The following is an 11197-nucleotide window of genomic DNA, read 5'->3' as shown; positions in this document are numbered from 1 at the left end:
CAAACTAAGAAATCAGCGTGTTCGAGGGGGAGATGTTTGAGGTAAAGTCATTAAACCAGAATGTAATTATTACTAAAGGAGAAGTGCTATAAATTAGAAAGTGCGGTGTAACAAAAATATGATGGAAATCACACTTTCCAAGAAGTTAAAACAATATAAAAATATACATTTCTTGTGATACTCAGGACACGCACAGTATTTGGATCCTTTTTACTTTTTTCCTGTGTTTAGAGAAACGTATCTAATCGGCACCAGGCAGAAAGGCTCATATGGGGTATTTCTTTCCTGAATCCGCCTGCCCTCCTGTTTCTACAACAAATATATCTTTTAGAACATGTAAAAATGATTTATTTGTTGTTTAAGTAATTTTATAATTAGCAGTATTTTAGCCTTTGAACATCAAACACAGAGCGAGCTGGAAGTTTCGCCGGCTGCAGGTAACATCTGCTTGATAATCATAAACTGTTTGTCAGTTACACAAGAGCGTGATTAAAGGGTTCCTTATTCCGATTCCCAGGAGATGAGTTCAGTAACACGACGGCTCTCGAGACGTTCTGAGGAATCTTTATTCCAGGAGAACAGCTGCTTTCCAAGATTAAAAAAAATCCAGGCATTTGCCTAGAAAAATTAGATGTAACATGAATTTATTGGAATAAAGGATACCGAATATTGATACATGTTGATGAAAATAACATTAACAAAAAATAACGAATAACCACTACTAATAAATATAACTCTATTTTTATTGGATGAAAATATATATCCTAAAGTACAGTATATACCATGGTCATACTCCTACTTATACATGGTGTGTTTTCTATGTTGTTTATCACAATATCATACTACTAGGTGTGGCCCCATATCTGATGTAACTTTCATGTTTTCTTGTGTAGCTCCATATGGGTTTTATTACTTTTTCTATATTTTATGATTCGAAGTGAATCTACTTCAAAATCCACATAAAATTGTTTTTTTGGGTGAATATACCTGTACACTTAAGGCATCAAAATACACTAACAAGTGGATGTCCACAACGGGATGACTCACCTGTCCCAAATCTGTTATGGACTGACCTGAGTTGGAGTAGTGATATTGCAACCACTAGGGGCAGCACAGGCAGGTAGCGTAGTCAGGAAACAGCCTGGAGTCGGTACACAGGAGCAGCAGTATAATTGGGAGGATAAGCAGGTTGCGTAGTCAGGAAATAAGCAGGAGTCGGTACACAGGAGCAGCAGTGTAATTGGGAGGATATGCAGGTTGCATAGTCAGGAAATAGTCAGGAGTCGGTACACAGGAGCAGCAGTATAGTTGGGAGGATAAGCAGGTTGCGTAGTCAGGAAACAGCCAGGAGTCAGTACACAGGAACAGCAGTATAGTTGGGAGGATAAGCAGGTTGCATAGTCAGGAAATAGCCAAGGGTCGGTACACAGTAGCAGCAGTATAATCTTGAGGATCAGCTGCAGGTGGAAAGAAGCTAGACTAAAGGCTGGGAGCTCAATAATCTTGCAAGGAAGGAAGTGCATTGCCAGGCTTAAGTGATCAGGAGATCACAGGTCTGAGCCAATCAGGAACAACACAGGCACTAGTTTCTTGGTTAGCAAGGAACTGTCTAGCGAGCTGAATAGCTCAGAGGAAAGAGCTGCCGCCTGGTGCACAAGAACTGCTGGGTTCGATTCCTGACAAAATCTTACCCAGCATTGACATTCCAAAGATCAGCAACTTGACCCAATCACTGATGGTCACAATCCCAGCTCCCAAACTGCCCAATTTAGGTGGGAAAATGGAACCTTTGGCAAGAAACATCCCACCAAAAAGCCTAACAGCAAGAAGGCACTTCCACTTTTTGTTCCATGATCTATCTATTGTTTCTTCATTCTGTGGTCCAATATTTTTATGCATTTTTCAGAAAATAAAATGCAGTAGCAAAACATGTCAAAGTAGTATGTGTGAATATATTATTTCATGAGAATAGACCTGTTTTGCATATGAGATGGCAGTTGGATTTTTTTAATGAAGGACTTGTATGCTAGTAAATTGCTTCCAACTGGCTCTAATGTGCTTATATGTTTCTGGTGGATGTCAGAGTATGTCCCAATGAAATCTGGGTATTATCACCTGTGGGGGTAAAGTGGAATAATGGTCTGGGGTTTTTTTTTATCTCGATTTGGGTCACTTTATTACAATTACGTTACAGAGAATTATGAGCTTCCAACTTGGTGGGAACAGTTCTGGGAGACAAGTTTCTGGTCCAAGATCCAGAAAACAATAGTTTACGGAGTTTGTTTGGAAGGACTATACTGCACAAAGCCTTGATGTAACTTCACTAAACAGCTTTGGTATGTCAGCTGCGAACCAGGACTTAAATCCTATGTCAATGGCCAAACTCACTAATGGCTTGTGGCCATGTTCTAAAATTTATGGAGAAGCCTTCCCAGAAGACTCATGGCTCTCATACTGTTAACTCCTAGTATCCACCATAGTTCTTCAATGACATGTTTAACAAGCACACATGGGAGTGAAGGGTGTCAACGCATTTTGACCATGTTGTTTAAGTTAATTTTCAATCTAGTTGAAAACCTAAAGGTGTCAAGTAGATAATTTGTTAATTGCTATGTCAAATATCGTGACAATTCATCACGTGGCGGAAACACGATTCAAAACATTCTACCACTTAATATTGTGAAATTTAGCCTCATGGAAGTGACACAAACATTTTTAAATATTTTTTTAGTCTTTTAACTTTTCTCTGATTATATAAAATAATATACGATACATACATTGTGAAGAGACATAACAAAGATGAAGATAAAGGCACCAAAGGGAGGATAAGGAGTAAATGTGGAAATCTAAAACTAGCGTACGACAAAGGCACACACTCTCATCTGAGATCCTGAGCAACATGTAAATGAACAGTAAACCTAGAAGTGAATGATAAAAAAGTACAAAGAGGCAAACCTGGATCCAAGTATTGGTCAAACTGCAGGATTTTTGCAAGTTCCTGATAATACTGTAATTATTTCCCTCTAATATTCTCAGTTTTGGGCATGGAGAGAGTAGTGCATGTCATGATTCTCAATGGCGAGAGAACATAGCCCAGCATATATGAGAACTAGCTCTTGGAAGATGGAAACTATACTGACCATGAACTAAACCTGCCGCACAACTAGAAGTGGCCGGGTAGCATGCCTACGTTTTTTAACCCTAGATGCCCAGCGCCAGCCGGAGAACTACCTAATCCTAGCAGAGGAAAAGACAGTCCTGGCTCACCTCTAGAGAAATTTTCCCAAAAGGCAGACAGAGGCCCCCACATATATTGGCGGTGATTTTAGATGAAATGACAAACGTAGTATGAAAATAGGTTTAGCAAAATCGAGGTCCGCTTTCTAGATAGCAGGAAGACAGAAAGGACACTTTCATGGTCAGCAGAAAACCCTATCAAAACACCATCCAGAAATTCCTTTAAGACTCTAGCATTAACTCATAACACCAGAGTGGCAATTTCCGATCACAAGAGCTTTCCAGACACAGTAACGAAACAGCAGCTGTGAACAGGAACAAAATGCAAAAACACACAAGGACAAAAGTCCAACTTAGCTGGGAGTTGTCTAGTAGCAGGAACAAGCACAGAAGGCTTCTGATTACATTGTTGACCGGCAAGAAACTGACAGAGGAGCAAGGTTATATAGCGACTCCCACATCCTGATAGGAGCAGGTGAACAGAGGGGATGATGCACACAAGTTCAATTCCACAAGTGGCCACCGGGGGAGCCCAGAATCCAATTTCACAACAGTACCCCCCCTCAAGGAGGGGGCACCGAACCCTCACCAGAACCACCAGGGCGATCAGGATGAGCCCTATGAAAGGCACGGACAAGATCGGAGGCATGAACATCAGAGGCAGTGACCCAAGAATTATCCTCCTGACCGTATCCCTTCCATTTGACCAGATACTGGAGTCTCCGTCTGGAAACACGAGAGTCTAAGATCTTTTCCACAACGTACTCCAACTCACCCTCAACCAACACCGGAGCAGGAGGCTCAACGGAAGGCACAACCGGTACCTCATACCTGCGCAACAATGACCGATGAAAAACATTATGAATCGAAAAGGATGCAGGGAGGTCCAAACGGAAGGACACAGGGTTAAGAATCTCCAATATCTTGTACGGGCCGATGAACCGAGGCTTAAACTTAGGAGAAGAAACCCTCATAGGGACAAAACGAGAAGACAACCACACCAAGTCCCCAACACAAAGCCGAGGACCAACACGACGACGGCGGTTGGCAAAAAGCTGAGTCTTCTCCTGGGACAACTTCAAATTGTCCACCACCTGCCCCCAAATCTGATGCAACCTCTCCACCACAGCATCCACTCCAGGACAATCCGAAGATTCCACTTGACCGGAGGAAAATCGAGGATGAAACCCCAAATTACAGAAAAACGGGGACACCAAGGTGGCAGAGCTGGCCCGATTATTGAGGGCGAACTCCGCCAAAGGCAAAAAAGCAACCCAATCATCCTGATCCGCAGACACAAAACACCTCAAATATGTCTCCAAGGTCTGATTAGTCCGCTCGGTCTGGCCATTAGTCTGAGGATGGAAAGCAGACGAAAAAGACAAATCTATGCCCATCCTAGCACAGAATGCCCGCCAAAATCTAGACACGAATTGGGTCCCTCTGTCAGAAACGATATTCTCAGGAATACCATGCAAACGAACAACATTTTGAAAAAACAGAGGAACCAACTCGGAAGAAGAAGGCAACTTAGGCAAGGGAACCAGATGGACCATCTTAGAGAAACGGTCACACACCACCCAGATGACAGACATCTTCTGAGAAACAGGCAGATCCGAAATAAAATCCATCGAGATGTGCGTCCAAGGCCTCTTCGGGATAGGCAAGGGCAACAACAATCCACTAGCCCGAGAACAACAAGGCTTGGCCCGAGCACAAACGTCACAAGACTGCACAAAGCCTCGCACATCTCGTGACAGGGAAGGCCACCAGAAGGACCTTGCCACCAAATCCCTGGTACCAAAGATTCCAGGATGACCTGCCAACGCAGAAGAATGAACCTCAGAGATGACTCTACTGGTCCAATCATCAGGAACAAACAGTCTACCAGGTGGGCAACGATCAGGTCTATCCGCCTGAAACTCCTGCAAGGCCCGCCGCAGGTCTGGAGAAACGGCAGACAATATCACTCCATCTTTAAGGATACCTGTGGGCTCAGAATTACCAGGGGAGTCAGGCTCAAAACTCCTAGAAAGGGCATCCGCCTTAACATTCTTAGAACCCGGTAGGTACGACACCACAAAATTAAACCGAGAGAAAAACAACGACCAGCGCGCCTGTCTAGGATTCAGGTGCCTGGCAGACTCAAGGTAAATTAAATTTTTGTGGTCAGTCAATACCACCACCTGATGTCTGGCCCCCTCAAGCCAGTGACGCCACTCCTCAAAAGCCCACTTCATGGCCAAAAGCTCCCGATTCCCAATATCATAATTCCGCTCGGCGGGCGAAAATTTACGGGAAAAAAAGGCACAAGGTCTCATCACGGAGCAGTCGGAACTTCTCTGCGACAACACCGCCCCAGCTCCGATTTCAGAAGCGTCGACCTCAACCTGAAAAGGAAGAGCAACATCAGGCTGACGCAACACTGGGGCGGAAGAAAAGCGGCGCTTGAGCTCCCGAAAGGCCTCCACAGCATCAGGGGACCAATCAGCAACATCAGCACCCTTCTTAGTCAAATCAGTCAATGATTTTACAACATCAGAAAAACCAGCAATAAATCGACGATAAAAGTTAGCAAAGCCCAAAAATTTCTGAAGACTCTTAAGAGAAGAGGGTTGCGTCCAATCACCAATAGCCTGAACCTTGACAGGATCCATCTCGATGGAAGAGGGGGAAAAAATGTATCCCAAGAAAGAAATCTTTTGAACCCCAAAAACACACTTAGAACCCTTCACACACAAGGAATTAGACCGCAAAACCTGAAAAACCCTCCTGACCTGCTGGACATGAGAGTCCCAGTCATCCGAAAAAATCAGAATATCATCCAGATACACAATCATAAATTTATCCAAATAATCGCGGAAAATGTCATGCATAAAGGACTGGAAGACTGAAGGGGCATTTGAAAGACCAAAAGGCATCACCAAATACTCAAAATGGCCCTCGGGCGTATTAAATGCGGTTTTCCACTCATCCCCCTGCTTGATTCGCACCAAATTATACGCCCCACGGAGATCAATCTTAGAGAACCACTTGGCCCCCTTTATACGAGCAAACAAATCAGTAAGCAGTGGTAACGGATATTGATATTTAACCGTGATTTTATTCAAAAGTCGATAATCAATACACGGCCTCAAAGAGCCGTCTTTCTTAGACACAAAGAAAAAACCGGCTCCTAAGGGAGATGACGAAGGACGAATATGTCCCTTTTCCAAGGACTCCTTTATATATTCTCGCATAGCAGCGTGTTCAGGCACAGACAGATTAAATAAACGACCCTTAGGGTATTTACTACCCGGAATCAAGTCTATGGCACAATCGCACTCCCGGTGCGGAGGTAGTGAACCAACCTTGGGTTCTTCAAAAACGTCACGAAAGTCAGACAAGAATTCAGGAATCTCAGAGGGAATAGATGATGAAATGGAAACCAAAGGTACGTCCCCATGAGTTCCTTTACATCCCCAGCTTAACACAGACATAGCTCTCCAGTCGAGGACTGGGTTATGAGATTGCAGCCATGGCAATCCCAGCACCAAAACATCATGTAGATTATACAGCACCAGAAAGCGAATAACCTCCTGGTGATCCGGATTAACACGCATAGTCACTTGTGTCCAGTATTGTGGTTTATTACTAGCCAATGGGGTGGAGTCAATCCCTTTCAGAGGTATCGGAGCCTCCAGTGGCTCCAAATCATACCCACAGCGTTTGGCAAAGGACCAATCCATAAGACTCAAAGCAGCGCCAGAGTCGACATAGGCGTCCGCGGTAATAGATGACAAAGAACAAATCAGGGTCACAGATAGAATAAACTTAGACTGTAAAGTGCTAATTGAAACAGACTTGTCAGGCTTCTTAGTACGCTTAAAGCATGCTGATATAACATGAGTTGAATCACCACAATAGAAGCACAACCCATTTTTTCGTCTAAAATTCTGCCGCTCGCTTCTGGACAGAATTCTATCACATTGCATATTTTCTGGCGTTTTCTCAGTAGACACCGCCAAATGGTGCACAGGTTTGCGCTCCCGCAGACGCCTATCGATCTGAATAGCCATCGTCATGGACTCATTCAGACTCGCAGGCACAGGGAACCCCACCATAACATCCTTAATGGCATCAGAGAGACCTTCTCTGAAAATCGCCGCCAGGGCGCACTCATTCCACTGAGTAAGCACAGACCATTTGCGGAATTTTTGGCAGTATATTTCAGCTTCATCTTGCCCCTGAGACAAGGACATCAAGGCCTTTTCCGCCTGAAGCTCTAAATGAGGTTCCTCATAAAGCAACCCCAAGGCCAGAAAAAACGCATCCACATTGAGCAACGCAGGATCCCCTGGTGCCAATGCAAAAGCCCAGTCTTGAGGGTCGCCCCGGAGCAAGGAAATTACAATCCTGACCTGCTGTGCAGGGTCTCCGGCAGAGCGAGACTTCAGGGACAAAAACAATTTGCAATTATTTTTAAAATTTTGAAAGTGAGATCTATTCCCCGAGAAGAATTCAGGCAAAGGAATTCTAGGCTCAGACATAGGTGCATGAACAACAAAATCTTGCAAGTTTTGTACCTTTGTGGCGAGATTATTCAAACCTGTAGCTACACTCTGAAGATCCATTTGAAACAGGTGAACACAGAGCCATTCAAGGATTAGAAGGAGAGAAAGAGAGGAAGGCTGCAGTATAGGCAGACTAGCAAGTGATTCAATTAAGAGCACACTCAGAACTAGAGGAAAAAAAAAAAAAAAAAATTGTAGCAGACTTCTTTTTTCTCTCCTTTCTCAGCCAGTAATTTAACCCTTTTTTCTGGCCGGTCAAACTGTCATGATTCTCAATGGCGAGAGAACATAGCCCAGCATATATGAGAACTAGCTCTTGGAAGATGGAAACTATACTGACCATGAACTAAACCTGCCGCACAACTAGAAGTGGCCGGGTAGCATGCCTACGTTTTTTAACCCTAGATGCCCAGCGCCAGCCGGAGAACTACCTAATCCTAGCAGAGGAAAAGACAGTCCTGGCTCACCTCTAGAGAAATTTTCCCAAAAGGCAGACAGAGGCCCCCACATATATTGGCGGTGATTTTAGATGAAATGACAAACGTAGTATGAAAATAGGTTTAGCAAAATCGAGGTCCGCTTTCTAGATAGCAGGAAGACAGAAAGGACACTTTCATGGTCAGCAGAAAACCCTATCAAAACACCATCCAGAAATTCCTTTAAGACTCTAGCATTAACTCATAACACCAGAGTGGCAATTTCCGATCACAAGAGCTTTCCAGACACAGTAACGAAACAGCAGCTGTGAACAGGATCAAAATGCAAAAACACACAAGGACAAAAGTCCAACTTAGCTGGGAGTTGTCTAGTAGCAGGAACAAGCACAGAAGGCTTCTGATTACATTGTTGACCGGCAAGAAACTGACAGAGGAGCAAGGTTATATAGCGACTCCCACATCCTGATAGGAGCAGGTGAACAGAGGGGATGATGCACACAAGTTCAATTCCACAAGTGGCCACCGGGGGAGCCCAGAATCCAATTTCACAACAAGTGCAGTAGTTAAGGGGTGAGACATATTTAGCAGCGAGGGAGGCTCCTGCTGCAGCTAGTTGTCTTAAAGCCAGACATAAGAAAGAAGGCGGCAATAAATAATCAGACACATGTGTCAATTTCTTAGTTTTAATTACAATATAAGAGAAAATTTGGATCAAATAAAAGTAAGAAATTAAAGGTGGAATTGCTGTTTTTTTTTGTGTGTGTGTGGTTTTTTTTTACTATAGTTTCTGATTTGTGCTCGTTTAGCTTAACAATTTTTTCCATGCTCGTTTTTCATTTGAAGGATTTTTCTTGGAATAGCCAAACTTACAAAATAACCGTCACCCCTCCCTCAACTTATATATACACAGGATATTCAGTCTGCAGTATACTTCTTTGTCTGACTGTCCCCACACCTGTCTGATGACTACCCCACATTACTGATGCATCAACACTCACGTAAGATAGCATGACTGTACCATATACAGTAAATGCTGTGAGTCTTTCAAAAGCAATTCTGGCATTTTTAAAAATTTTTTCTTTTTTGACATTTTTGTGTTAGACAAAAACAGTGATATTTTACCCATCTCTTTCTATTCATTTCTACTGTAAAACTACTTTGATGTTCACATGTTCAGTCTTTGGGTAAGTGCATTTGATTGGGGTGATTCATCAAAGATTTTTTGCCTACTTTCTGGTGAAAAAAAAAAAGCTCTGAAACGTTGCACTTTTTTGTGCAAAAAAAGTGACTTCTAGCCTTTCCACGCCATTCTCGCCACAGCTCCAACAAAGTGTGTGGTTCTGCTGTGGGACAGGTGTGTAATGGAGAGTGGTGACCTCTGCTTGTCAAGTTCATGACGAGCGGCAACGTTTGCTAGGCCACAAATCTTACTCCAGCAGATTCTGGAGTAAGATTTGTGGCAAGGCACACATAGAGGTGCACACCACTACAATCCTCGCTTGACTAATTGACATGCCCCCTCATCAAAAATGGCAAGAGAATCAACAGTCTTGATGAATCGCCCCCCATGTCTTATTAACGCAGGTGTAAAGGCACAGATCATCCAACATCCAACACCGTGGAGACATGATGGTGTCTCCGCAGTGTTGGATGTTTTGGTCTCCCCGAGGCCAATCATCTGTGCCTTTACAGCCTTTTTACTAGGCACTGCTCCTAGTACCCAGATTCCTACTCCACACTGATGAGGGGCAAAAACCCCGAAACAGCTGTCTGTGGATGGATACCATGCTTGGCATAGGTGGTTTTCCTGTATTGGATGTTTTCCTTTATTGGATGCTGCCCTTCCCGTGGTTGTTCCTTCCCGGGGAAAGGCCTGGCTATTCACTGCTTGCGTTGAGAAACACGTGATGGTGTCTCCGCAGCTACTCTACATGCATTTGCATATTTCCCATAAGGGATGGGGGCAGTGTTCTGGAATCACTGCGTTGAGAAACACGTGGTGTCTCCGCGGTGTTGGATGTTTTGGTCTCCCCGAGGCCAATCATCTGTGCCTTTACAGCCTTTTTACTAGGCACTGCTCCTAGTAGCCAGATTCCTACTCCACACTGATGAGGGGCAAAAACCCCGAAACAGCTGTCTGTGGATGGATACCATGCTTGGTATAGGTGGTTTTCCTGTATTGGATGTTTTCCTTTATTGGATGCTGCCCTTCCCGTGGTTGTTCCTTCCCGGGGAAAGGCCTGGCTATTCACTGCTTGCGTTGAGAAACACATGATGGTGTCTCCGCAGCTACTCTACATGCATTTGCATATTTCCCATAAGGGATGGGGGCAGTGTTCTGGAATCACTGCGTTGAGAAACACGTGGTGTCTCCGCGGTGTTGGATGTTTTGGTCTCCCCGAGGCCAATCATCTGTGCCTTTACAGCCTTTTTACTAGGCACTGCTCCTAGTAGCCAGATTCCTACTCCACACTGATGAGGGGCAAAAACCCCGAAACAGCTGTCTGTGGATGGATACCATGCTTGGCATAGGTGGTTTTCCTGTATTGGATGTTTTCCTTTATTGGATGCTGCCCTTCCCGTGGTTGTTCCTTCCCGGGGAAAGGCCTGGCTATTCACTGCTTGCGTTGAGAAACACGTGATGGTGTCTCCGCAGCTACTCTACATGCATTTATTAACGCAGGTGAACCTGTCAAGTTTTCCAAGAAGACTCTTCAGGAAGATTCCAGACTGTTTTTCCTGAAGTGTTTTCTTTGGTTGCTCCTATGGATCATTGTTGCAATGGCTATGGCCCTGGCAGGTTTTTTCCAGAACTGTATATATAAACTTGTAAGAAGCTTCCAACTGTAGGGTATGTGCACACGGCGTTATTTGGATGCCAGTGCAGCCGCAGAGTCTCCCCAGGCAAAGCCACTTCAGGAAGATACTGCTGCTCTTAGGCGGCTTCGCCAACATCTTTCCCATCATTCT

At 44.2% G+C, this 11197-nt stretch overlaps 1 long non-coding RNA gene across 1 annotated transcript in view; it reads right to left on the bottom strand.

Annotated features, from left to right (window-relative positions):
* Nucleotides 1–251: 251 nt before the first annotated feature.
* Nucleotides 252–11197, bottom strand: part of LOC143784565 (uncharacterized) — a 53674-nt gene continuing 42728 nt past the window's right edge. Inside the window, exon 7 of the long non-coding RNA XR_013217815.1 lies at nt 252–618. This is a non-coding gene — a long non-coding RNA (uncharacterized LOC143784565). The remainder of the gene's footprint in view (nt 619–11197) is intronic.

This window comes from Ranitomeya variabilis, chromosome 7, assembly GCF_051348905.1.
Source record: "Ranitomeya variabilis isolate aRanVar5 chromosome 7, aRanVar5.hap1, whole genome shotgun sequence".
NCBI lineage: Eukaryota > Metazoa > Chordata > Amphibia > Anura > Dendrobatidae > Ranitomeya > Ranitomeya variabilis.
The sequence above is the reverse complement of the archived record's forward strand: the minus strand, read 5'-3'. Positions and strand labels throughout refer to the sequence as shown.